Source organism: Pinus tabuliformis, chromosome 7 (genome assembly GCF_031772625.1).
Source record: "Pinus tabuliformis cultivar Carrire ecotype Pingquan chromosome 7, CPIR1, whole genome shotgun sequence".
NCBI classification, from domain to species: Eukaryota; Viridiplantae; Streptophyta; class Pinopsida; order Pinales; family Pinaceae; genus Pinus; species Pinus tabuliformis.
Window position 1 is genome coordinate 1,171,131,477 of NC_142293.1, and position 27,869 is coordinate 1,171,159,345.

Below are 27,869 nucleotides of genomic sequence, written 5' to 3' on the forward strand. Positions count from 1 at the left end.
TCCTTGAAATACTAATGGCACTTGCATTATCACATAGAATTGAGATGGGCGGAGTACATGTGATCTGAATGTCTTGCAAATTTTGCATCATCCAAAGTAGTTGTGTGCAGCAAGATGCAATAGCCACATATTCTGCTTCAGCTGTAGATAAAGCAATTGAACTTTGTTTCTTGTTGAACCAAGACACTATCCTGGAACCTGATGCAGGAGCATTCAACCCAAGGAAAATCATTTTATTGTAGTAGACATAGGGGGGTCATGTATTTTAAGGAAGTTGGATTCCTAAGTCTCAAATTAATGAAATATTTAGGCTTTTAAGTGATTACAATAGGAATTAATTAGACATGTGAGGATGCTTGTAAATTCTCTCGAATTAAGGAGAACATGAGTGGATAATAATGACAAGAGAGTTATAAGTCAATTATAACTCTTAAGGCAGTTTCATGATTCGAGGAACTAGAAAGAGTTCTTAGGGATTAATTAGAGTTAGAAGGGGACTTAGAGGAAATTTAGGAGTTAGTTCAGTAGATTAAGGGTTTTGAACGAGAATTAGTTCAATAGAACCTTTTTGGTATAAATGTAAGCCTATGGTCAGAGTGTAGGGAGGAGGCCACTGATATTAAAGATCAAGTTTGTGAGACTAAAGGTCTCAATATGTAATTAGTTGTTTATACTTGTTTATATAGAGGTTTATCCGAGAACTATGTAAATGTTTGAATCGAGTATTTAATGATTGATTTATGTATGAGTTGATAGGTTCTGTAATAGAGGTCGCAGGCAGAGGTCTAAAGAATATGCAAAGGAGGAGAATGATTTAGAGTAATCATAGTGGGTCTTTGAATCTAATTGAATGATCAAAGTGAACCTCTGAAGAGACTGCGATGTGAGAATTCGCAGAAGGCAAGCTCAAGAGAGAGTGCGCAGTAGAATGGTGGAAGGACGAGAACCTTTGAAGAACCTGAACAACAAAGAAAATGTTGAAGGGATAGCATAAAAAATATGAAAAGGAACGAACAAAGGAGTGAGGTTCCAGTACATAGAAACCATTGGATCTTATAGATTAACGGTCCAGATCATGTCACATGGGGTAGTGTTGAAATATCGCATCGGTGAATTTTAGCAAAGGAAGGCGGTTTATAAGCGGAAGTGGTATTTCGGGCGAGGTTTAAATGGTAAGTGGTATGGAAGGGTGAATGCCCGATTCCACTCACCATTCGACACATAAAAAAAAGGTGGTGAAGCGAAACTACTTTATCTAGCGGTTAATCCCCGTGCTCGTTGTCTATCTGAAACCAACATCAACCATCAGATATGAAGAAGGAAGATCGACGGCGAAGGGTCGTCATTCTGTTCTATTAATCGGGTGAAAGTCGTACCATCGAATTGAGTCTAGATCGATGGTTATAATTTGATCACTGATCAGAGTTTGAATGGAGAGCATAATGGGAAGGTGATGGATGAGTGCGGACTCAACAACAATTGTGAATGCGGGTTTATAATGTTTGAAGTCCAACCTATGTGTTTCAATTGGGTTATTCCTTTGTATTCCGATATAATTGAAGTCCCACATTTAAAGGTAAGTTTATGCAATAAATGATATGTAACTAATGTTTAAAGAACAAATGTTATATATATGTGGTTAAAGGGTTAGCGAAAGCTTAAACTATGGTTTATGGGAGTGAATGAGTCCCGATAGAAGGGTTTAATGAAAGGCTTTGATAAAGTAATAAATGAAGGGTTGAGGGCTAACTAAAATCCCGATAAGTGGATATCGTCTAAGGGTTAGGCTATGTTGGGTTAAAAAAGATTATTCCGCGAAGATTAAGAAAGGGGCCCTTAACCACTGATGGTTGAGATTTTGACTCATCAAAGAGTTAAAATTCGTAGGAAAAATGTATTTATGCATTGTAGCTGCATATTGCGGGTGTAAGCAGGGGTAACTCGTCATCATTAGTGGTATTAGAGCAGTAACTACAGGAATATCTAGGGTATAAAAAGTTGGATCAAGAGCAAAAGGAGAAGAAAAATTAAACCAGCAACTATAAAGTGAAAGTAACCAATAGCAATTCGAAGAGTTAGTGGAAAACCACAACAACCTGAAGTAGAAATAAAGAGGTAACAGTAAGTGGAAAAGTATAGACTAGTCCAAGGATGTACTAGACATGGATATTTAAGATTTATGGAAACTAATGATGAAACATGCCATAGGGAGGGAAATTATTGCAGCAGGAAACATGATCAATCAGAATTTGAACTTTATTAACAAGGAGAGGAAGATGAAATAGAAAATAGTAGACATACAACAACAACAAAGGCGCAGAGCTTTCAGACAAATACAAACTAAAGTTTGGGACCCTGGAGGTTTTCTATCAACACATGAAGACACATGATCAAGAGATCATGAATATTTCCTACTTTGGGAGTCTGATGCAGGAGCATTCAATGCAAGGAAAATCATTGTATTTCAGTAGACATAGGGGGGTCATGTATTTTAAGGAAGTTGGATTCCTAAGTCTCAAATTAATGAAATATTTAGGCTTTTAAGTGATTATAATAGGAATTAGTTAGATGTGTGAGTATGTTTGTAAATGCTCTTGAATTAAGGAGAACATAAGTGGTTAATAATGACAAGAGAGTTAAAAGTCAATTATAAGTCTTAAGGCAGTTTCATGATTCGAGGAACTAGAGAGAGTTCTTAGGGATTAATTAGAGTTAGAAGTGGACTTAGAGAAGAAATTTAGGAGTCAGTTTAGTAGATTAAGGGTTTGAACCAGAATTAGTTCAACAGAACCTTTCTGGTATAAATGTAAGCCTACGGTCAGAGTGTAGGGAGGAGGGCACTGATATTGAAGATAAAGCCTGTGAGACTAAGGGTCTCAATATGTAATCAATTGTTTTTTCTTGTTTATATAGAGGTTTATCTTGGAACTGTGTAAATGTGTAAATCAAGTATTTAACGATTTATTTATGTATGAATTCATAGGTTCTGTAAAAGAGGTTGCAGGCAGAGTTTTGAAGAATACACAAAGGAGGAGAATGGTTTATAGGAATCATAGTTGGTGTTTGAATCAAATTGAATGATTAGAGTGAAGCTCTAAAGAGACTGCGATGTGAGAATTTTCAGAAAGCAAGCTTAGGACAGAGTGTGCAATAGAATGGTGGAAGGACGGGAACCTTTGAAGAAATCAAATCACAGAGAAAATGCTGAAGAGATAGCGTAAAACACAAGAAAAGGAACGAACAGAGGAGTGAGGTGCGAGTATGCAGCAACCGTTGGATCTTATAGATCAATGGTCCAGATCATGTCTCATGGGGTAGTGTTGAAATATCGCATCGGCGAATTATAACAAAGGAGGGCGGTTTATAAGTGGAAGTGGTATTTTGGGCGAGGTTTAAATGGTAAGTGGTATGGAAGGGTGAATGCCTGATTGCACTCACCATTGGACACGTAGCAAAAAGGTGGTCAAGGGAAACCGCTTTATTAGGCGGTTAATCCTCGTGGTCATTGTCTATCTGAAACAAACATCAACTGTCAGATATGAAGAAGGAAGATTGATGGTGGAGGGTCGTTGTTCTGTTTTATTGATCGGGAGAAAGTCCTACCATCGGATCGAGTTTAGATCAACAGTTATAATTTGGATTTAAGACATCTGTGGTATATATATTTAGACATAGTCGACATAGAATGCAATGTGGATTCTCTGGTAACTAAGTTTAACGTTATAATTTGATCGCTGATCGAAGTTTGAATGGACAGCACAATGGGAAGGCAATGGATGAGTGTAGACTTGATGACAATTATGAATGTGTGTTTATAATGTTTGAAGCCTGGCCTATGTGTTTTGGTCAGGTTATTCCTTTGTATTCCGATATAATTGAAGTCCCACGTTTAAAGGTAAGTTTATGCCATAAATGCTATGTAACTAATGTTTAAAGAGGGAAGGTTATATATATGTCCTTAAAGGGTTAGCCAAAGCTTAAAGTAAGGTTTATGGGAGTGGATGAGTCTCAATAGAAGAGTTTAATGAAAGGCTTTGATAAATTCATAAATGAAGGCTTGAGGGTTGATTAAAATCCCGATAAGTGGATATTGTCTAAGGGTTAGGTTATCTTGGTTTAAATAAATTATTCCGCAGAGATTAAGAAAGGGGTCCTTAACCATTGATGGTTGAGATTTGGACTCGTGAGAGAGTTAAAATTCCTAGGACAAATGTATTTATGCATTGTAGATGCATACTGTGGGTGTAAGCAGGGGTAACCCATCATCAGAACCCATATAGAATGCACCACCACTAGTGAACTTTCTATCATCAACACTTCCTGTCTAATCTGAATTTGTATATGCAAGAAGAGTAAGGTTGGCATCTCTAGGCTATGATTGTCCAAAGTCCTGAGTTCCTTGAAGATATTTGAAAATTCTTTTGACTACCTAAAGGTGTGATTCCTTTGGATTTGCTTGTTATCTTCCAAATAGTTTAGGTCGGGTACCTATTAAATAAATCAGACTGCCAATCATGGATCTATCAGTTGGTTGACATACTGCTGCTGATTCATCATTTGAGCTGAGACTACATCCTGTTACCATTAGGGTACATACAGTTTTAGAATCTTATATTCTATACCTTTTCAAGATCTGTTTGAGATATTTGGTTTGTGAAAGAAAAATACTAGCTTTACTTGTTGAACTTGTAGACCAAGAAAATATGTGAGTTCACCAAGAAACGACATTTCAAATTCTTGCTGCATTATTGAAGCAAAATTCTAACTCATGGATGCTTCATTGCTACAAAAAATGATATCATCAACATAAACAATAATAATTAGCAATTTATCATTTTCAATCTTTTTATATAAATTGCTATCTACAAAACCTTTTGTAAAACCTTGTTGGTGTAGATATTTGTGAAGGCGGTAATACCAGGCCCTTGGAGCTTGTTTTAGACCATAGAAGAGTCTTTTTGAGTCTGGATACAAGGTTTTCATCATTTCCAAGAATGATTCCTTCTAGCTATTCAATTTAAACTTCTTCTTCTAAATCTCCATTAAGGAAGGCTGATTTTACATCCATTTGGTATACTTTGAATTTCTGGAAGTTGGAAAGAGCAAGAAACATCCTTATGGCTTCAAGTCTGGAAACAGGTGCAAAAGTTTCTTCAAAATCTATACCTTCTTGTTGAGGATACCCTTTAAAAACATGTCTGGCCTTGTTTCTAATGACTTCTCCATTTTCATTCAGCTTGTTTTGAATATCCATTTAGTTCCTATAATATTTTTATCATGAAGTCTAGGAACTAATTCCTAAGTATCATTCTTTTTAATTTGCTTAAGTTCTTCATCCATGGCCTTGACCCAACATTCATCTCTGCATGCTTCATTTACATTTTGAGGTTTAGTGGAGGATAGTAATGCTAGATAGCTTGAGGTCCCTGTAATATTTCTTCTTGTCTGTACACCAACCTCATTTTACCCTAAAATTTGAGTTTCTAGATGATTTTTCTGAACATACATGGATGGAGTCTTTTCTTCTACCATTATATCTTCTTATGGTGCTTCATTGGTTTCCTGTTCAATATAATTTTTATTTGATGTGGGAAACTAATCCCCATCTTCCTCATTGTAATAATCTTCTGTTGATTTTATCTGTTTTAAATTTTTGCATGCTTCATCAACTACAACATCAATTCTTTCAACAATTTTCCCATGTCTTTTATTATAACATTTATATCCTTTACTTCTGGAAGAATAACCAAGAAGAATACCTTCATCTGCTTTGGGTTCAAACTTAACAATTTTTTCATCAGTCCTTTTGATAAAACATTTTCTTCCAAAAACTTTAAAGTATTTTACAATAGGAGTCTTACCATACCAAAGTTCATGTGGAGTTTGAGTGCTATTTACTTGAACATTTTATTTGTTGAGAATAGTCCTGGAAGCGAATGCTTCTTCACCCCAGAAGGTTGTAGGAGTTCCAGATTCATATAGCATGGCATGAGGCATTTACTGAGCTGTTTTGTTCATCCTTTCTACTACATCATTTTTCTGAGGTGTTCTTGCAGTGGAGAATTACCTTTATATTCAATGTTTTTCACAAAATTCAAAGAATTCATCCAATATAAAGTCTCCTCCTCAATAAGATCTGAAGCATTTGATTTTTCGATCAAATTCATTTTCAACCAAAGCTTTGAAGGCTTGGAACTTTTCAAATGCTTCATATTTATGCATTAGAAGACCTGTCCAACGAATTCTAGAAAAATCATCAATGAACAAAATAAAGTATTCTTCTCCACAAGATGACCTTTTCCTTGTTGGTGCACATAAATCAATATGGACAAGTTCAAGAGGCTTACTAGCTAACCCTTCTTTTTCCATGAAGTGAACTCCGGTTTCCTTACCTATTTGACATGCTTTACATATTGTATTTTCTGGGATGTTGATATCTGGAATATCACGAACAACCATGAGTCTGCATGCTTTTCTTATTTGAGAAAATCTTAGATGTCCCAATCTTTTATGCCACAACTAGTTTTCATCATTTTTGCTTAGATAGCACTCTTGTTTTCCTCCTTTGAGTATGTATAAGTTGTTTGGTTTTCTTGTGCCTTTGATCATGGTATCTCTTGTATCAAGCTCACGAACAATGCAACTGTTTGATCGAAAAACCACTTCATTTCCTTGATCACACATTTGAATGACACTCAAAATATTATGCTTTAAACCATCTACATACATAACCTTTCCAGCTTTAACCTTTTCTTCATAAGAATAGAACCTTTACCTTTTATGACAGCTGGAATGTCATTTCCAAATGAGACATTATTTTCCTTTTCTAAGGCATTATATGGGTGAAGCTTTTCTTTGTCACCTGTCATATGTTTGGAGCATCCACTGTCGATGTACCACTAATTTTCTTGTCCTTCTGCATACAAGGATATACCACATCTTTCGGTTTGGGATTCTTTCCTTCTCCATATCTTTGGATTTAATGGCATTTGCTCCTTTTGAGGTTTTTGCCGAAATTTGCTCCTACATTCAGATTCTTCATGACCAAAGTTGTTACAAATTGAGCATTCTATTTCATTTTCAAGAGGAGAAAAGTTATTATAGGAACCTCTCTTGATCCCTATTACATTCCTTTGATTTCGTGCTTCTCTAGTCATGATGGTTTTGTAAGCAACTCATTGAGAAAATTTGTGCCCAAAATTATGACATGAAAAACATTTCCTACTAAATAAGTTTCTACAACTATCGAATCTCTGTACATGTTGATTGTAGTTTCTATTGATATTCATCTTTGGAGAAAATTGAGTATGATTTGCCTAAGGTTGGTTGTGGCTTCTATTAATATTCATCCTTGGAGAAAATTGAGTATGATTTACCTGGTGATTAGCTTTATGCCTTTGTTGATGATTGTCATACTGTTCACTGGTCTTTGCTGCATCAAGGTAGCTTTTGGTGGAGGTTGACGGATTCTATGATTGAGGTGCTTCTTCAATATATCCAAGACCTGTCTTTATCAGAGGAGAATATTGAACTTTGATAATTTCATTTAAAGTTTCTGATCCTTTAGCAAATCTAACATTAAGAGATTTTGTTTTCTCAAGATCTTTCCTTAGACCCACAATTTCACATTCTAGTTTTTCATTGTGTTTTTCTTTTTCGGCAAGTTGGTATGTCAATGTATCTATGATCATATTATTTTCTTCTAAATATCTTTTAAGTTTAGATATTTCTTCATGAAAGTTTTCCTCTTCTAGAGAATCCCAAACAACATCATTGTCATAAGCCATGAGAAGTCTATAATCATCACTATTAGAAAAACCATTACTATCCTCTTCTAAACTATACCAAAAATCATTGCTATCATAATCCATGAGAAGTCTGTAATATTTACCAGTTTCATCTTCATCACTATTAGATAAACCACTATTATCTTCCCGAATATAGTAACTCCTATTCACAACTTGTTTCATATTCTCTTTTTCATATTTCTTTCCTTTTTCATATTTATCTTTATGAGGATATCTGGCAGCATAATGACCGACTCTACCACAAGCAAAGCATTTGAAAGTTAGCTTACCTCTGGAGCTTCCAGAACCCCATTGAAGCTTCTTGACAAAATCTACGTCATCTTCTTCTTCTGAAAGTGTCTTGATTCATTGTGTTATTCCTTTTCTTTTCCTTTTGTTGAAGCTTTAAACGTGACTTCTTTCATATCTGATGGACCTAATTTTCTCATCTCAAAAGTAGTTAGGATTCCGTGAAGCTGTGTCATGATGATATTCTGTAGATCCTATTTTTCTTCTATGGTAGACACTTTTGATTCAAATTTAGCAGACCAGGATCTCAAAATTTTCTCAACTAAGGTAACTTCCTTTATTTCTTCACCTAGATTCTTCATACAATTAACAACCTCATTTATACGCAAGAACTAACTAGCTATACTCTCATCACTATGCATCTTAAGAGTTTCATACTGAATTCTGAGAGTTTGAAGCTTAGCACGTTTAACCTAAGATTCTCCTTCGTAGCTCTAAACGATTTTGTCCCATATCTCTTTGGCTGATTTGAGTTGCATGACTTTGAAAAACTCTAATTGTGACAAAATTCCTAATAAAGTATTGACAACTTTGGCATTGGTTTCATATTGCTTTTTACCTACTGTGTTTGTAGGAATTATTGTTGGAAATGTATACCCTCCTTCCACAATTTCCAAAACATCTGTTCCAAGATATTGTAGATAGGTTGTGGTTCTTATTTTCCAATAAACAAAGTTTCTCCCATCGAAGATTGGTAGTCTGATGAATCCCATGCTTTCATGATTATTCATCTTGATGGATCTTCCTTCAAGCAATCAAGATTCCTCCAAAGGACCTACTTTGATACCAATTGTTGGAAGTAGTACTAAGAGGGGGGTGAATTATTATTATTAGATCAATAATTTTATTTCCCAAATAGATTTATATATGCTACTTCATTGGAGCGAACTAGCATGTACATGAAATTGTGATTAGAGAAACCAACGTATATTTAGAGAACTTGTGATTTAGATAATTTATCATGTGTTGATCTTAAACAAGTACATCAGTAACTTATTAGATAGTGCAGTAAAAAGTAAAATAATGTGTCACACATAAGAAACACACATGAGCTACACTATTTAAGGTCGAAACCCAATGTGGGTGAAAACCACCTACTGCTATCGTCTCTGTATTCTTTTAATAATAAGAAAATTTGTTTACAATCTTGTACTAGTGCAGACTCATACCAATACGCAGGCTTCTACCTGCAGAAGGTTACACCCTTCTCTCATTCTCCAGCTTCTACTGGAAGGGAACTACAACCCCCTAGCTCTAGCACTAGCTAATATGTTTACTAGTACGTAGGTTTCAACCTACAGAAAACACCACTCTTCCACCAAGGACCATGTTTCATGAATTTTCAGACTGGATGGTCTTGGCAGATATCAAGACATATGAAGACCTTGACTCATCAATCGCCCATCAAAAATTTAGAAAATACAACTTCATCAACCAACATGTAGTTAATCTAAAACAAACAAATCATTGTCATTAGAACATTGTCCTAAACCCAGAATCCTGTATCAAAATTTAGAACCAACTGAAACCTCAAAAATTCATGTGTTAGGCTCTATACGCTACTTCAATTAAGAAAACATCCGTATATACGCTACTTCCTTCAGACCAACCTACGTATACCTCTAAAGATTCTGAATCATAAATTGTCGGAATCACAAACTTTACCAACCAGCAGTATATTGAACATCTACTATCAACTTAGAGAACTTTACACACAGAGGAAACATAAAAACACTTCTTCTCACTTATACAATCAACCAAATATCAACCTCCTTATGCATTCAGATTTACATTCAGATCTAAGAAGACTTCATTGATAGACAACAGTAAAATAGCAGCAACAATAAATCAACAATATTGATCTAATAGATCAGTCATCTCTGAACATAAAGCCTTTATTTTGTATACGCTACTTGAAAGAACATAACCTGTGTGTATACGATCTTTAGTTAAGACGAACCTGCATATAGATTTGCAAATATTGACTCAAAACTTTGCTGCAATTCCAGACTTCAAAGAAACTCAGATCATGATAGGTAACAAATAAAATAGGTGAAAAACATCATATATAGCCTTAAAACAATATCAGATCGTTCAAGAATAAGCCATTTTAGGTCTCATGATCCTTATCCAACATTGAACTCAAGGCCCACATAAATATTTCATATCTAGTCCCAAACATAACCCTGTAACATAAAATATACTTCAGATAGAAGTATTCCTTAGAATCTTATTCACTTGCACACTGGCCTTATCATCCTCTCTTCATTATATAGTTTTTGGCCTTTTTCAATACCATAGACTAAATCCACTTAGGATCAATACCTTGGACCAAATACCTCTGACCAAATACCTCGGACCAATACCTTGGACCAAAAACCTTGATTTTCCATCACATATGCACTTTTCATTATGTGAAAGTGTGTGTATACATAGACACTTATTTTTTTCTATTAAAATGTGTGTATACGCTGCTTGGACTAAGTGAACCTGCGTGTGTCTCTTAAACTGCTCTTACATCATCTTCTTCCTTCAACTTGTTTATTCTAATCAATATACCTTAGTTCCATCTTCCTAATCCTCTGTACCACTGCCCTATTTCCTCTGAATATTCCTGTTAGCCTATTATCAAAACTGAGTTTACCTTTAGAGTTTCCATCAAGGACAATACTTGTATCATGATGCCAACAATCTCCCCCTTTGGACTTGATGGAAACCATGATGGTGTTGATTTCTACAAGATGTAGGAATTGTTAGAGATAACAAGCAACACCAAAATTCTCTCCCCCTTTGACCTCAACGGAGAAGGAAAAACCAAGATACTCTTCATATCTAAACAGATGAATATGATCATGCTCCCCTAGGCACATGTTGAATTCTCTTATTAAACTCCCTCTTTGTGCATGTTTTGATATCATTGTACATGGTGTGATGCACAACCATCCATGCTACCCCTGAGCACATGCAGAGTCTTCAAAAATATTTTCCAAAAGAATAACATGACTCTATAACTCAACTATGTGAGTTTGACCTTCCTATCACCAAGGACTCATACATACATAAATCTCCCAATAAAGTGTGAATATACCAAATTTGACTCATCCACCCAACCATGTGGGGATATACCAATTGTTTATATATGACAATTACATCATCCATCTCATGCAAAGTGGGCATACAAATTAAATCATTTCTCCAATAGGACTCATTCAAATGTATGAGAAGTCATATCACACCCTAGACTTTTACATGACTTGAGAAACAAATGGTATAAATATTTGAAGCATGTGTTTCATTTTCTGAATATTGATACGCAAAAAATGGATATCACTTGGGTTTCTCCTGTCACTTGATTACTATTAGTTTAGGTATTGTTGTGGCCACAAGTACCACCCTATTAAATCATGGTTTGACAGAAAATTTTTGAATGGGTCCCCTAGAAGTCTGATTTTTCATTTGTCGAAATGATCTGTTTCAACACAAGGATGTTAACTATTTTCCTAGTCGGATTTTCCATGCCTGATGGCTAAGCCATTGAATAAACCTCCGTTGCAATGGTTCATTCCTGACACGACCTAGCCATTTATTCACTTCCTCCATTAGGACCTTTAAATCTTCACAAACATGCATGATGTGTTTATGCCCGCACAAACAATCACCCCCACCCTTATCATAATCTTTGGTGTGCTTAAACTCACGAAATATTTCATCACATCCTTTTTCTATCATAATTCCTCATAACAGAAACACTCCACAAAACAGGCGTAGACCCTTTTGTGCCCATCACAAATAACACAAGGCATTCATGGCTTCCGGACCCAATGGGTTTTATTAACTCAAATATATACATTTCAGGTATGGACCCCATTGCAATTCGCTATCGGCCAAGCCCCAAAGCTATGTGTATAATGAGCGCGTATATCTTTCAGACCCGTTGATTATTATGGATTAGAGCATATAACATTTCAAGTCCAGCCTTTGGTCCGGACGTGGTTTCTCCATATATTCCTTTATTATCGAAAAAACATTGAAACCCCGGTTTTAAAAGGCAATTCTATATTCCAGACCTGATGGCATTATCAATCACAATATATATATGTCGGCTCCAAAAGCCCCGTCGCATATCGTAATTGACCTAAGTCCAAGGTTTATGCATATATATGGCGCACCACTGGCCTCCAGACCTAGCGGCATTATTAACTGCATTGTATAAATTGTCGGGTCTGGGGCCACATCGCATATCGCATATTGGCAGAGCACGGGTCTCATACACAATGTGCGTGGTGATGTGGCAGATCTTTCGATTTCTATGAACTTGAGCATATAACATTTCATGTCTAGCGTTATGGCTAGACATAGCTTTCCCGGTATATTCCTTTTCTTCTCAAAAGATATTGAAATCTCAGTTTTCAAAGGGAAGCCTGTATTGCGGACCCACCTGTAGTATTAACGTGTATATATATGTTTTCGAGTCTAGGGCCATATCACATATCGCATATCGGCAGAGCCATAGGCTTATGCATATTGCGATGTGCGGTATGCCAGACCTAATGATATTTATAAGCACTGATAAATAACATTTGAGGTCCGGCTTAATCAATCGCGGCAGGATTTTCCTTGTTTTCCTGTGTTTTCCAAATTTTCCAAAATAACAAAGGGATCAGGTTTTCAGTGTAGAAGGTAGGCCTGTGGACTCCCGATAGTGTAATTATGCATTCGGGAAATTAAAATCATGGGTACTACAACCCGCCGAGGGGCCGATGCCCAATTGTGATTAAAAGAAGCCCTTGAAAGTTGTGCCAAGCCTATGGATTGAGCAGGAAATTGTGTGTTGATTGTGTCTTAGGCGTAAATCCTTTTCACACTTGTTCCATAGTTTATAAAAGTTAATGAAGGCATCACTTGTGTTTTATGTGAATATTTCTATTATATTGTTCACAATCATGAAGCTAATGATAGCTATCTCTGTAGGTGAGAAGTAAAAGACGCAGGAGTGGATTCGAAGATCCATATGTGCAGAAGTGTTGTGTTTGAAGGTCTGGCCTCAAGCGTTCTGAGTCGAAGGCCTGCGCATTGGTTGTACAATTCGAGAGAAAAGTTGTCCCAATTTTCATCATGGGGAAGCGAAACACAGTCACCCCTTTTGCCAACATCTGTTCACTTCTTCATGAAACTAGTTGCTCCAGCAAATATGCTTTCTATGTGGCAGTGGTTACACTGACGATTTTGTCTCTATATACTCGATTTACATATCAAAAGCAGTGGGGAAGATAAAGAGGCAGCGTAGACCTAGAGTGAAGAGATTTTGCATAAATATTGCCTCTAAAGAGGAAAAGGGGATTTTTTGTTTGGGAGAAGAACAAGTTTGATTTATTGTGAATAAAGGGGACTACTTGGTTCAAGGAGGAGCCATAGTTTCAGACTCATTGTATTGTTTTGGATCAGAGTGCTATTACTGGCATGAATGTAAATGTGATTTTTATTTATGCATATTGATGACTTACAGTTCACTATTAGTCTCGTTAAATTTAATGTGATTCAATTTCATGGCTAACTTGTGAATGGTCTCTGACTTTAAACTAAGTTAAACATTAGTTGCAAGTTTTAATTCCATAGAAGAATGTGGATTCCTATATGAGAGATTGGATCACAATTTAGCTTTAATATAGTCTTGTCTAGCAGTGAATTCAGTGATTGATTCATTTGGACTTGAATCTATACATGATGTTTAATCTTCTTTATCACACTCTTGCAGAACATATACATGATGTTTAAACCTCTGTATTATGCTTTTGTAGGATAGACTAGGATAGCTAAGACTAGATTAGAGTAGTTAGAAGTAGTACAGATAGGCTTTAATACATAGAGGTTAGTTGTTTTATTTTGTTGATTTAGTTGAAGTGTTCCTCTCGGAAGTGATCTTTCGACATGTTCAAACAGTTTACGGTGTCCCTTAAAACCCATCGGAGCTAGCCATTCCAAACGAAAGTAGGTTTAATTGGGGCTTGAGATCAGGTTAGTTCCCCTTGTTGGAATAGCGCACATAAGCCATGTCAACAAATTGGCGCTAGAAGGAGACCTGAACTGCCATCCCCAGCTTTTCAAGATTTCGTTTATAACTGCCATGCATTGATTCAAAAGGACTAATGGATGGATCATAAAGGTCAGACAGATCTTGCCACACATTTGAAAGAGCCTCATTTTGTAGAAACAGAGGCCCCTCTAAGTCATGTTTCTGGGTCACCCAAGGAAGAGAGACTGTGGGAGTATCCTGTCACTCAAGAACCGTTCCCTCTCTCAGCTTCCCATATTTCACTCTTTACCTCCGATAACTAAGAGAGAGCCAACGACCTTTACCCTGAGCGAAGATACATTTGCAGCCACTTCTCTAGAAGATATTGTGATAGAATCCTTGCAAAGTATCGACACCCCTTGGGAAGAAACTCCTAAGTATTCCCCTTCTAAAGGTAGCTCCTCGCTTGATTTTGAGAATCCTAATAGAGAAGCCTCCAACCAAAAATTCCCTGTCCATAATATGGTCAACGTTTCTCCTCTAGGTGGGAATCAACCTCCACCTCCTCCTCTGGGTGGGAATCAACCTCCACCTCCTCCTCCAGGTGGGAATCAACCCCCACCCCCCCTAGGAGCACTCCATCCGTGGTCTGCATTTGATGTTGTAGTGGTACAGGGTAGTAGCATCCCATACCCAAAAATGTAGAAAGAGTGTTACCTAATTTCGTCCCTGAGCGGGGAGATACAGCTAATAACCATATTTTCTCTTTCTTCCTAGCCTTATGCAAGTTGGGGGTTGTTGATGAAGATGTGGTGTGCCACCTATTCTATTTTACTTTGACTGGTGCAACCTCCACATGGTATTTCAATTCGAGAATAGGGTCGATTACCTCTTGGGATGCTTTTTAGCATGCCTTTTTGGACAAGTTTGGTGATGAAAAAACACCTGCAGCCTTAGTTTTAGAACTATCCCATCTAAAAATGGAAACCAATGAGAAAGTCAAGGATTTTAACATCTGATTCAACACTCTATTCAATAGAATCCCAGCTAATGCTAGACCCACTAATGAAGTGCTCATGGAGTTCTATGTCTTTGCTCTCCCTGTCCCTACAGTGATGTAGGTTGAAAGGAGTAATGTGCAAACCTTACAAGGTGCTATCGATGAAGCTGTGAAAGTTGAAAATAAAATGATTGGCCTCACAGCATGTCATTATACAACTAAAGTGAATAAATCCTCTCAATCATCCAAGAAGAGCAGTGGGAATGGCAACAATGTGGCTGAGACCAAAGAAAAGGATGCCACGGATGTGGAAGGTTTGCATTAGATCATTAAGAAACTAACAAACACAGTCATCGATATGAAAAGAAATGTTGGAGAGAGTACAAGTGGGAAGGGAGGAGATTATAATAACAAAAAACCCTTTAAACCTTTCTATCAGAAGAAAATAGAAGGTGGTTATGGTCAACTTGGATGGCCTTCTCCACCTAGTGAAGGGGCTTTAAACACATAAGAGTTAGCTATTATTGGATTGCTTCTTAACAAAGAAGAACCTATACTGGAGCTCAAACCATAACAAGGAAACGAGGATGAATACCAAGTAGAAGAACCATAGTATGAGGAAACCCAAATTAATGTGATGTGGGATTTCCATAGTGATGTGAATGATGACAAAGGAGATAACACTCCAGAAATCAACGCTAATGAAATCCACATGTGAAGTAAAGGGATGCTTCCAGGTGCAACAAAGCCCTTAGACCAAACAAAGAAAGATGTTCCCCGTGTGAAAGCATCTGCTCACAGAGTTCCTGTCAAGAAGAGTAGGCCTAGTGGACAATCCAAGAATACCCCTATTGCAAGTCACCCAGAGAAAGAAAATGCATCTCCCACTGCAACGAAGGTTACTCAAGATGGTAAACTGCCACCTAAGAATGGAAAAATAGGTATGTTTACTCTGCCCTATCCTGTTTATAACATTGATTACTATATTATGGATGATCTCTAGAAGACTAGGGTTAATATCACATATTTTGACTTGTTAAAATTAACATAGCAAAGAGATAAGTTGTTGAACGATATGAATGAGAGGAGCTGTAAAAACCCCACCACCTCAAGCACCCAAATCAAGAATACATGTCAAAACCTGTTAGTACCACTAGTGTAGCCCAAATACCATCAGTTATGGAGGCCACGTTATCTAAAATGAATCGAGAATCCCAAGATGTTAGCGCAGCCATGATAGGGAGGAAATTGAAATCTATGACTCCACCATTCCTCATCATGTTTTAAATTTTCAACATGAACATCCACAATTGCTTGTTAGATTCCAGTGCCTCATCCACTGTTATGCCTTATGTTTTTGCTAAAGGACTTCAGGCCATACTTGAAAAAACTGGGACTTAAATCATGCAATTAGATAGGACAAATGTGAAAGTAATTGGAGAATTGAAAGATTTATTGATTGAGATGGCTGCTAAACCACAGTACACACAAGTCATTGATACAGTGGTAGTTGATATACGAGAGCCTTATGGAATGCTTCTTAACAGGGACTGGTCAGCGAAATTGAACGGATACTTCTCGATTGATTGGTCCCATCTCTTGATGCCTTAGAAGGGAAAAGGTGATATGCAGACAGTTGATAGGGAAAGATACATGAAGTATGTGATAACGGAACTAAATGGTCCCAATGAACCTATAATGTTTACCAACTTCGTCGTTGGGAACTATAGTTTCAATTTTTATGCTATAGAAACTTGTTTTGGAGAGTTTCATGTAGAAACCGTTGAAGAAACTTTGACACACACAGTTGGAAATTCCATCCCATAATCTAACTGATGAGCTATCCTGTATTATAGTAGATGATAGGACTAATTTCTTAGATAGTAGTTCCATTGATGTAACATTAGATGTTTTATTATGGACACTCTATTTTGATGGCTCTAACTACCTTGAAGGTGCAAGTGCTAGAAGTATTCTCATTGACCCGCAAGGGAACCAACATCTAATGGCCAGCCAGTTGGAGTTTTCATGCACCAAAAACATAGCAGAATATGAAGGCCTACTGCAAGGCCTGAAGAAAGCCATTGGTATGAATGTGAAGAAATCCATTGGTATGAATGTGAAAAATCTTAAAGTTTTTGGTGACTCATAGATAATCGTAGATCAGGAAAGGAAAAGGATCCATTGAAATTCTCCATACCTAGTGAGGTACCAGCATGACGTATGGGACTTAATTGGCAGTTTTGATTGCTTTAATATTACATACACACCTCGAGGCCAAAACCAAGATGCTGATCTGATGGCTAATATGGCTGCTAAACTTTTGCTTGATTTTAGATTAAAGAAAACTAAATGTTCGATTGAATTGATTTTCAAACCATACATGCTTGATAACATCTCGAATTGGCAGGTGTTCAAAGATGATGAGAAAATCCTTGAGTTCTTGCACTGGGAGAAGACATTCAAGAATACAGTCATTGACGAAAAGGAGCATGACAAGCTTATGAATGAGAGGGAAGATGAAGAAAAGGATCAGCCCAATATGATGCCAAAATTAGTTGTTAAGATGGAACACTTGTATGACTTCCATGATAAAATCAAGAAACTGACTAACTGTAAAACGCACAGTTTGTCGATGAAGTATGAAATGGTCAACCTTGGGACAAAAGGAGACCCAAAAAATGTTAATCTGGGCCTTGGGTGCTCTCCTCAAGAAAAGGTTGCATTCGTCAAGTTATTCAAAGACTATAAGGATGTCTTTGCATGGAAATATGAAGACCTAAAGACTTTTGATACCAGTGTTATGCAACATTTGATCCCTTTGGAAACTGAGGCCAAGCCCTACCAACAAAAATTATGTAAGATACATCCAAGCCTCGAACCATTGGTGAAGAAAGAACTAAACAAGATGCTAGATGCTAAAATCATCTTCCCGGTCAGACAAAACCACTAGGTAGCCAATCTCATGCCAGTGAGAAAGAAAAATAGAGACATCAGGCTATGTATTGACTTCAGAAATCTGAACAAAGCCTCTCAAAGGATAACTATCCTGTCCCTTCTATGGAACACATCCTTCAGTGCGTCTCTAGGTCTGAAATGTTGTCCCTATTCGATGGGTTCTCAGGATATAATCAAGTAGTGGTATCTCAAGGAGATCAGCTCAAGACAACCTTCAACATCGAATGGGGCACATACGCATATCGTAAAATGCCTTTTGGGCTCATTAACATGGGTGCCACGTTCCAAAGAGCTATGGACATAGCTTTCTGAGGTTTCATGTACAGATCAATAGTGGTGTACATGGATGACATCACTGAGTATTCATATCGTAGAAGAGATCATATTTATCACCTGAGGAAGATTTTCGAAAGATGTCGAAGGTATGGAATTTCTTTGAATCCCAAGAAGAGCATCTTTACGGTCACGGAGGGGAAACTATTCAGTCATATCCTTTCTAAAGATGGGATTGTGATTGATCTTGAAAGAATACAAACCATCATGATAATACATCCCCCTACCAAAAAAAAAACCATGAAATATTTCTTCGGGAGGATTAATTTCGTTAGAAAATGCGTCTCTGACTTGGTAGAAATAGTATGCCCCTTACAGCTGATGATGAAGAAAGACGTTGTGTATAAATGGAGCAATGAAGCCAAGGAAGCATTCTGGTGAATCAAGGAAGCCATTGTTGAAGCTCTTGCACTGGTCAGCCCTGATTTTATAAAGCGATTCTTCTTATACACCTTTACTTCTGACCTTTCATATGTCGTAATTCTCACTCAAAAAAATTATGATGGCAATGAAGTCCCCATTTCCTACATGTGTTCAAATCTCCAAGGAGTGGAACTGAATTAACAAGATGTGGAGAAACAAGGCTATGCAGTTTTGAAGGCCGTTAAACATTTCCGCCCTTATTTAATAAAGGCCAAGACCAAAGTCATCATGCCCCATCCTACTGTAAGAGCTCTCTTTGTGCAAAAAGAAATGGGTGAATGGAGAGGGAACTGGATAACTATCCTTCAATACTTTGACCTGGAGATAAAGCCAACATAGATAGTTCGAGGGCAAGGACTTTGCAGGCTAGTAGTAGAAGCCTTAGCAGATGAAAAGGAGGAATCTGAAGAATCAGGAATACCGAGCATGCAATATGCACAAATGGAGCTCAAGGAAGAGCCCTTCTAGAGTAACGAAGTGCTGATGTATGAGAGAGAAGTATCAGAAGCCCTTTTCGACACCGATTTGTGGTACTATGACATACGCTTCTATCTAGTTTGGGGATCATGTTCTGAACACCTAGATGCATCATAGAGGAGGGAACTCAGGTTGAAGTATAATCTATATCATTTGGCCAACAATGTATTATACAGAAAAAATCATGATGGAATCTAGTTGCAGTGTTTGGAGAAAGATGATTCCAACCATGTATTGAAAGAAATGCACGACGGCCCAGCAGGTGGTCACTATGGTGGAGAGACCACTGCTCATAAAACATTGAGAGCTGCATATTATTGGCCCATAGTGTTTAGAGACTCAAATGCGTACACTTGCAAATGAAAGGTGTGCCAAACTGCCACAAGACGAGAAAGAAAGCCCGTTGTTCCCCTCAAGCCTGTTATGATTTATCGACCATTCCAGCAATGGGACCTAGATGTCATAGGTGAGATCACTCCAAATTCCTCATAGTAGCACAATTATATAATCACAGTGACTGATTACTTCACCAGATGGACCAAAGCCATCCCGCTCAGGAAGGTGAATGGAGATGAGGTAATATCATTCATTGAGAAATTCATTATCAATAGGTATGGAATCCCTCACGCTCTCAATTTTTATAACACTTCTTCATTTTCATCTCTGAGACTAACTGAGTTTTCCATTGATAAGTCAATCCACATAGAGTATGCAGCAAACTATTACACCTAGGGAAATGGATTTGCAGAGTCTTCCAATAAAAACCTTATCCGCATAATCCGCAAGTCAGTCACTGATAGCCAGAGGAACTAGTACAACGCCTTGACAAATGCCCTCTGGGCCGATAGGGTCACCCCTAAAGTGGCCTTAGGAAACTCCCCATACTTCCTCATCTATGGATAGGAAGTGATCTTGCCCCCAAACGTTGCCCTTCCCTCCTTACAACTCTCCCAAGCTTCAAGAGGAACCCCTTCAGCCCTGCTTCAAGAAAGGATCGACCAACTGATGACGCTGGAGGAATCAAGGGATAGAGCTAGAATTAAATTCAAAAATCACCAAATGATTATAAGAAAATGGTTTGATCATCATCCGGTGAGAGATAAAGATTTCCAAGTAGGCTAGCTAGTCCTGAAATGGGACTGAAAATATCCTTGTTAGGCCACATCTGAAGAGATACTTCCAGTAACCACCGCATTGGTGGTTGCCTCTTGGGTACGTTAGAGTTCATTACATTTTGTTGTTAGTTTAGTTGTATTTTTGTCCTTTCCTTCGTTTTCTGCCAAGTCTATTTTCCTATTGTTTTGAATTACATTCCTTTTCAACTAGCTGATTGTAGTCCTCCAGTCTCATTCTGCCTTTCAAATCTTCCCTCATTCACTACTCTCAGCCTTTCCCTTCCTCATTAACTTGTTGATGATTCTGTTGTTCTTGAATCCATAATTTCCTTGAAAATCAAACAAACTTTCTATCATCCCATGAGCATTTGAGAATCAACATTGGAATGCAAACCGAAACCCATCATCAGCATCTGTTGGGAACTATGTGAGATTTGTCGATAACTTGGATATCTGAAGCATGTAGCAGCATATTTATAAAAAAAAAATGTGTAACTATAGCTAGACTGGAATGGAGGAATGCTGCATTTAAATAAATCCCACTCAGACCTAGCCTATAGTTGCTTGTAAGGTTTACAATCATTCTCCATTGGTCCCATCTACCACACTAAATGGTCCAATAACTATTACTCATAAGTAAACCTCCTTTCATGGGCTAAGCTCACTATCTCATACGCTGTGGCAAATCTAATTGTGCTATAGTCCTTATGCCTGAAACTGGAAGGACTTATCTCAAAGAAATGAAATGCGGAGTCCTTGTGCCAATCTGGATGGATAGGTTGTTTGGGAAGTCGGTTAGAGCAAGGACTATTGTTGGGCTCAGAGTGTCAGTTGACACAGCAAGCCCAACCTTTCTTAAGCAGTTTAAAAAGACGACATGATTCATGACTGTGCCCCATTTGATCAATGAAAATATAGCACTAAAATTCTCATATAAAGTTCAAGATAAACATGTCTACATCAAGGTTGATGAGCAATAAAGAGCTAAGGTACACACCTAAACATGTATGGAGAGACCAGTGACGGATCCAAAGGGATTTTTGAAAGTGGGAAATAGGTAAAGGAAGGTCAATAAACCCCATAATACTTCCATTGGAGAATGCCTGTCAAAATCATATCAGTAAGTAGAAGCTATTTGTCTCTATCCCTCCTGAAGCGGTTAATGCTTAAGTGGAACCCATGCTTGTCCATATATATAGTTTGCATTTCATGTTTATCTGAACATCCTAATGTTTTATTTATTTGAAGGTTATTTGGAAATAGAGATAACTGCTTTGCCCAGTGGTTCGCCATTTGTTGTGGCCGCAACTACCACCCTATTAAAACATGTTCTGACAACAAATTTTTGAATGGGTCCCCTAGAAGTTTGATTTTTCATTTTTCGGAGTGATCTGTTTCATCACAATGATGTTAAATCTTTGCCTAGTTAGATTTTCTATGCCTGATGGCTAATCTATTGAATAAACCTCCAACGCAATGGTTCATTCTTGACTCAGCATAGCCCTTTATTCACTCCCTCCATCAGGACCTCTTAATCTTCACAAACATACATGATATCTTTATGAGATCAGGATCATTTAAAATTACTCTGGGAGTGATCTTAGCTTTGGGTTTACAGGGTCCCTTTTGTTTTTTGTATTTAGTTCCCTGTTTTTTGTCTTCTTCCTCCTTGTCTTTTGTTCCATTGTTTTCATTAGTTTTGGCTCCTACTATATCCTCTTCCATATTTCTTTTCCCTTCCTCCACAGTACCTCTAGCATTTTCTAGAGGTTTCTTGCCTCAGCTTGCTACGACCTCCTTATATGAGGGACTGGAGTTCCCTCCTCTGCGACCCTCTATGTGGATCAACCTTTGCAACTATTTGAAACCCTCAATTTTCACCCTCCATTAACTCCCTCGAAAATATATTTCTAAATCACCTCAGAGGAGGTTTTCATCTATGATCTTTTCTCTTCTTCCTTTTTTCTTTCTTACCCACTGGTCACCTCAAGGAGGTTTTCAATCACCGAGCCAATCACAGATGCCTCCGAGCATTGAAAACTATATGTTTGTTATCAAAGGTTTAATTAGTTTAACAACAAACTAATTGGAGTTTGAAAATCAAAATCATTCATAGGAAAATAATAGGACAATGGCGAAAGTCACTATTGATAAAAATAAAGCTAGAGTCACTATTTCCATTGCAAATAACTGAAATTTGGGCAGTGGTCTAACAGTTAGTGCTCATTTGCTAGGAAGACTCATCAATACAAACATTTTTTTCGACGGTCTATCGTCTCTCTAGATCCAAATCATATATATTGTTATTCTCAAGTTCTACCTTTCAAGTATTGATTTATTACTGACCCTTTAAAACACGATTCTACCATTCCACTTGATTTTGTTTTATCAAGAGAATTGGTAGGACCTTACAATCATTTGTTTTACATCAATAAATAACCTTCCATCAATGATATAAAGAGTAACAAATACACAAAAAAGTCCAAATATGCGCTTGCTGTATACCTATTTTCTATGACTCATCAAACCTTACTCGTGGGATTCCAGACCTATGTAATTACAAAATGTGCCCCTCCACTTTCCTATGCTCTATCAGTTTCCAGTTAGGTCTGGTTGATAAGTTCAGATCTATTTTGTAATGGAGTCCAATCTATCAGGACCAAACATTAGATGGATTTTTAGTGTTATACAAGCATGAGTTGTATTGTTGTTTTTGGTCATTGTTGGTGCTATATCCAAGTTTTTCAAAGTTTATGTCTAGGAGCCTTATTGGATAAGAAGATATCTAGAAAGGAAAGGAGTGAAGATTCAAGAAGTATGTATCCCCTACTTCTTTATTGGACTAGATAAGGACTCCTTATAAAAGTATTAAGAATGTTTCAAATCACTATAAATCCATGGCACTAACCTTTCCTATCATTGGAAACTCCTTTACATGGAAAAATGGAAATGAGAAGAATGGAAGGATGAACTTAAATCCAATTATCGGATGTGGTGAACAAATTATTCTTGGTAGTAACCTAATAAACCATTTTTCCTATAGAAAAAAAGGAAGTAGTTTTTACTTTACATCAAATTATGTATACTAATTCTACAAATGTTTAGCAGTGGCGTTGGGAATCAACATAATCTATCAATCTGGGTGGGTAATGGAAGGATTCACGGAATTCCTTGATGTGGGTTAAAAAAAATGTTACATGGATGTACAATATAAAATCAGGTTATATATCTTTAATGGATATTTTTGGTGAAGAAGATGTGTGATGGTGGAATAAAATACAAAAAAATAAAGACACCTAAGGAACAAAAATCTTCCTATGGCTCAGAATGAGAGATAAGGTTCCAACATGGGAAGGCTTACATAAAAGAGGAAGAAAAGGATCCAACATGAGGAATGTGGAAATAATTACTCATTTAGTTATTCATTGTCCATACGCTTAGTATCTGTAGAGAGATCTAGAAAAAATAACTGGAATGGACAATGCTTGAAGAGGTACTTCGATGGAGGAATGCCTTAGATCTTGGTTTCAAAAATAGGAATTAAGAGATTTTTGGGCAATTATATGTGTTGCTAAATGGGTTATTTGGTTGGTACATGATGCCCAAATATTGGAAGGGAAACAAATTCAAACTTCCAAGGTTTACAATCAGGTCTATGGAATTTTTCATGAATGCAAAACATCTTCAAAGATATGACAACAATGGTAGGTGAGAAAACATATATTGACAAATCCTCTCCATGAAGTTTCTTTGATGGCGCTAGACAAGGAAAAGCTAATTTTAGAAATGCAATAGTTCTTTTATTCCCATCTGAAGATACCCTCAGCACATTCAATGTTGGTCTGCGAATTGGGTCAAACAATTACACTAAAATAATGGTCCCTCGTCTTCTTTTCAAAAAAATCCATGGACAAAGGGCAAGGAAACTACATGTACATGGGAGCTAAATGGTTATTAAATCAATGAAAGGGGAGATCAAAATTCAATGTATTAAGTTGGAAGGTTTTGGAAAACTAGTTAAAAGCGAGATCATTCTTGTTCGTTGCCATATCACACACTCATGTATATTTTGAACAGAATATGTTGGTTCGTGCACTTTCAAAATAATCTCAACAGGTCAAAGTTGGATTATCTATTTTAGAAGAATTTATCTTTGGTGTCTTGACAAAGTCAAATATTCTATCCTTTTATCTGAAGGCTAATGCTCAGGAGTCATTCTCACTATTATTTGTTGTATATTCTGCATTATAAATTTCTTAGGATAGTCATGAGACTTACTTTTGGTACCAACCTTTAGAAGATAATCTCAAGTTATTAACAGTAGAATGTAAGGGGGATTTATTCACTTTAAAATATGATCTTTTTAATTCATATGTATTGAGAGGAAAAAATTGAATAACTTATTTATGTTCATCTTGTTTTGTACACATTCCTAGAGCGAAAAAAGAATATGATTTCCATTATTTATTTTGAATAGAAATTATAATTTTTTCCAAGGAAAAAAATTGAACTCGTACTATGATTTAGACAATCTAGGTGGAAAAGCATTCAACTTAATATGTACCTATCTAGAAAACTGTCATTAATTTACATGGAATTTCAAGTGGAAAATATAAATCCTCTTGTAAAATCTCCATTTAGTTCAAAATATGAATAAAACCAAAACCAAGATATGTAACTTTTTAACTAGACTAATGAATGACAAGATAGATATACAAAATCAAAATTTCAAAAAGGAGAAACATTCACATTTGCAAACTATGACTAACTTCAAATATCATATTACGTATTCATAAAAATTTATTCCTTTCCTTCATTAATTCTAGAATGGATAGGAAATTGTGCTAAAGATAGATGGAAAAGAATGTGAGAGCAAAGAATCCTGGAGTTGATTGAACAAATAACCAACTAATGCTTCTACAAGTTTAGGAGGTACTTCCATTCAAGAAACATATATAAGAAAGCTAAGGAGATCTTATAATTTACATAATTTGTTATGAAACTAGCTCACAAAAAGATAGAAAAGACAGATCAGTGCCTTAGAAATAAGCCTCTTTGAGGTTGCAACATCCTTTAAATTATACAAATGAACAATTCTTAGACGATTCAAATGAAAAAAACTCCTTTCTATATATAGGAGTCTAAGGGGTCACAATATAACCAAATCCGAACTAACAATAATAACATAAAGGCACAAAAATAATAATAGTGGGATTCTATGGGGCACAATAATAACAATATGGGGACAATAAGGGCACAATAATAACAATAAAGGATACAATGACAATAGTAATGGGGGAATCACTAGTATTATAGGGACCTAACATGCCCCTCTCCTTCAAAAGAGTGTTGTCCTCAACGCTTGAGTAGTTTTGGTTGCTTCTGTATAAAATTCTCATCCTCCCATGTGGAATCTTCAATGGGTAAGTTCTTCCACTTGATGAGATACTTTGAAATTGATTGATTTCGTAGCTGTTGCATTCCTATTTCTTTGACTACTTCAGGTTCGAATATGATTTTTCCTTCCTCATCAAGTTTTGGCAATATTTTTTGAATTGGAAGCTTGTCACCTATAACCTTCTTTAAGCATGAAACATGGAAAACTGGGTGCACTCAAGAAGTTGGAGGAAGCTCCAATTTGTTTGCCATAGTACCTATCTTTTGCAACACCTTGTACGAACCATAATACTTTTGTGATAATTTATTATTCTTATTCGCTTGCTTGAGGGACATTTGTGTATATGGTTGTAGCCCGTAGGAATACCCAAACATCTACATCAAAAGTTATTTTGTTCTGATGTTGATCTGCCTATTGTTTCATTCTATTTTGCAGCGAGGTGAGGTTATCCTTTAAGAGTTGGAGAACTTGTTGTTGATGCTCGATGTGATCTTCCACTACTTGAACCTTAGAATTTTCTATTAAATATGATCTGATAGATGGTGGATGATATCCATAAAGTTCCAAAAATGGGGTCATTTTTGTTGCAATATGGAAGGAAGTGTTATACCACCATCCAACGAGAGGTAACCATTTGACCCATTGTGTATGTTTATTAGATACAAAGCAACAAAGATATCCTTCGAAACATTTTTTTACTATCTCAGTTTGCCCATCAGATTGAGGATGATAAGATCAGCTATGATATAACTCAGTACCAAGACATGAAAATAAGTTTGTCCAAATATTTCTAATGAAAATGGGATCTCTATGGCTTACAATAATTTTTGGGTTAACATGTAGCTTTTGAATTGTTTCCATAAATATAGTAGAAATTGTACTCACTTTAAATGGATGAGATAATGCACAAAAGTTTTCATACTTGCTAAGTCTATCAACTACCACCATGATAACACTCTTTTCATCAGACTTAGGTAAACCTGTGATAAAATCCATTGAATCCTCCTCCCAACAGTGGCTTGTAATGGATAAAGGTTTTAATAGTCCTAGGGTCTTAATTGTTTCAAATTTATTTGTTGGAAAACCAAAAATTTTGTCACAGAATTTTGAATATCTAATTTAGGGCCATCCCACAAAAGATCCTTCTTAATAGTGTGCTAGGTTTTTAGAAATCCTGAGTGCCCTCCTAAGGTCGAGATGTGCAATTCCCTAAGAATATTTTGTTTGAGTTGGGAATTCTTAGATAGGTATAACTAATCCTTGTACCATAACGAATCATTTTTCTAGTTAAATGTATCAGATGTACTAGGATCTTGTTGTATCTTTTGAATGAGTGCCCACACTTCCTCGTCATTCTTCCATTCATCCCTTGCTTTGTTTATACAATCTGGTTGGATAATACAAATGACGCAAAGAAATCCTTCCACAGCCTCATCCTTTCTTGAGAGTGCATCTACCACAACATTTTTCCTCCCTTTTTTGGAGATGATTTCAAAGTCATAACCCAACATCTTTGTGACCCATTTTTGCTACTCTTCTAAAGATAATATTTGTTCCAAAAAGTATTTAAGACTATCATGATCTGTTTTTACCTTAAAGTGTACTCCCACTAGGTAGGGTTGCCATTTCTTAAGTGCATGTAGTATTTCCAACATTTACTTCTCACAAATAGCTTTGTGTAAATACTTTCCTTTGATTGGATGACTTTCAAAAGCAATGGGTCTTTCTTCTTGCATTAAAATAGCACCAATTCCATTTCTTGAGGAATCACATTCCACAATAAGGGTTTTTGTGATGTTCAATGTAGCTAACACTCATGCTTGGCACATTACCTCTTTAAGATGTTAAAAGGCCTTCGTTGCTTCTGGAGTCCATGAAAATACATCTTTCTTCAATAATTTGTTAGAGGTGCTGCTATTCTCGTATAATTCTTAACAAAGTTGTGATAATACCTTGTAAACCCAAGAAATCCTCGTAGATTCTTTATGGATGTGGGGATTTTCCATTCCTTAATGGTTTTAATTTTGCTAGATTCTACCTTAACACCTTCATGAGA